The following is a 2,500-nucleotide window of genomic DNA, read 5'->3' as shown; positions in this document are numbered from 1 at the left end:
GTGTGTACAGGCTCGAGCTCAGCTCTCTTTTTTCGCATGCATGCCAACCGGTCGAGGCCATGGGCACCTGCCGATCATTAGAGCAACCAGTCGTCAGACAAAATGACCGAAAGGCATGCACGCCCTGTATTTCACTCGAGGGACGTTGCCCTGGGTGTACGTAATGCGAGGCCCATCACGTACACCTACTCCCCCCGTAGGGGAGGGAGAAGGGGTGCCGAACCACCACCCCATAAAGAGCATTAGAGATTTTACAGATATGCTACTAGTAGACGTTAAAATGTCTGAAACGGGGACACATTTTCCAAACAAGCATAACTTGCATCGAGGGTGCCGATGGTGGTTGGGGCATGTGCCCGCACCAAGGGCCAGCGCATGTCGATGGTGGTCGATACGACTACCCACACCAAGGGCCAACATGTGCCGATGGTGGTTGAAGCAACCGCCTGCACCAGATCGAGGCATGTGCCCACACCAAGGCCCGACATGTGCCGATGGTGTTTGATGCATGGGCCATCTTCTACCGATGTGGTCGAGGCAAGAGCCCGCACCAAAGGCCGGCTTATATCAATGGTGCTCAAAGCAACCGCTCGTACCAAGGCCCAACGTGTGCCGATGGTGCTCGAGGCAACCACCCGTACCAGGGCCCAACGTTTGCTGATGGTGTTCGAGGTAACCACCTGTACCAGGGCCCAGCATGTGCCGATGGTGCTCCAGGCAACCGCCCATACCAAGGGTCGGCTTGTGTCGATGGTGTTTGAGGTAGCCGCGTGCACCAGGGCCCACCGTGTGCCAATGGTGATCGACCAGCATGTGTCGATAGTGATCAAGGCAACCGCCCGTGCCAGGGCCCACCGTGTGCCGATGGTGACCGAGGCAACCACCCGTACCAGGGCCCAGCGTATGCCGATGGTGTTCGTCGTAACCGCCCAGACCAGAGACCATCTTCTACCGAAGGTGGTCAAGGTAAGAGCCCGTACCAAGGGTCGGCTTATGGCGATGGTGGTTGAGGTAATCGCCTGCTCCAGGGCCTAGCCTGTGCCGATGGTGATTGAGGCAACTGCCCGCACCAGGGCCCAGCATGTACCGATGGTGATCAATCAGCGTGCATCGATGGTGCTCGATGCAACCGCTCGCACTAGGGCCCAGTGTGTACCGATGGTGATCGAGGCAACTGCCCGCACCAGCGCCCAGTGTGTGCCGATGGTGCTTGAGGCAACTTCCCATACCAGGGCCCAGCGTGTGTCGATGGTGTTCGAGGTAACTGCCTGCACCAGGGCCCAGCGTGTGCCGATGGTGATTGAGGCAACCGCCCATACCAGGGCCCAGCGTGTGTCGATGGTGTTGAAGGCAACCACCCACACCAGGGCTAATGGTGATCGACCAGCGAGCACTGATGATGTTCGAGGCAACCACCCGTACCAGAGCCCAGCGTGTGTCGATGGTGATCGAGGTAACCTCCCACACCAAGGCCCATCTTCTGTCGATGGTGGTCGAGGTAACCGCCTACACCAAGGGCTAGAACATGTCGATGGTGATCGAGGCAACCGCCCTCACCAAGGCCCAGCTTGTGTCGATGGCGGTCGAGGTAAGTGCCCGTACCAAAGGGTAGCCTGTGCCGATGATGGTCGATGCATGTGCCATCACCATGCACCATCATGTGCCTTTGATGGTCGGGGCCTTGGTCAAAGTTCAATTTTAAGCCACGGTGCACATGCTGGGCTCGGGCATGTGCTGGTTTCGCATTTTTTTCGCTTAGGGCAACATCGCTGGAGCATCATCGGAGAACCTACCGGCGGCATTGGGGTTCCTACGATTAGAGGGGTCGAGGGGGTGTGCACACATGATGTGTGATGGGTGCTGGTACTTGGCCCTTATATTGGCCCCCTATCCCTCATCAAACCTCGAGAACTCACACCCCCTTAAAAAGCATTTGAGATTTTACAGGTTTGCTGCCAGTAGCCATTCAAGTGTCTAAAATGGGGACACTTTTTTCAAATGGTCACAAAATCTTCTCCACTTCGATTTTTTAGCTGAATTATTTTGTGCATGCCAACAAAAGTTGAAAGATCCCGTCTACAAAATTTGGGGCCAAAACTCCTTCTAAAAAAATTTTAAAAAATCCCAAACCGTAAAAAGTTTCGAAAATCATGAAAAATAGAAAACGAGTCAATTTGCCACGAAACTTCACATGAAGGCTTAGGGGACCATTGTATGAATTTGCAAGCCATAAAAATGGCATTGGCATGGCAGAAATATGAAGATGTGCCTAAACCCACCTACTACCCGATCGATCCATGGCTTACGCATCTCGCCTCTCTAGCCGGTGTACTGCTCGCCTGCTCGTTTCATGGGTTGACTTAGGCATATGGAGTTCATTCCATGTCTAAGCCCCAAGCAAACTGAGGGTTGTGGCAGCTGCATTGGCAGGGGGATCGATAGCACGAAGAGGGGGATCGGGCTGATCCCCGGCTTACGCATTATGCCTCTCCGGTCGGCT

Source organism: Durio zibethinus, chromosome 1 (genome assembly GCF_047325235.1).
Source record: "Durio zibethinus cultivar Kanyao isolate XHJ-2024 chromosome 1, ASM4732523v1, whole genome shotgun sequence".
NCBI classification, from domain to species: Eukaryota; Viridiplantae; Streptophyta; class Magnoliopsida; order Malvales; family Malvaceae; genus Durio; species Durio zibethinus.
This window is presented reverse-complemented; position numbering follows the sequence as displayed.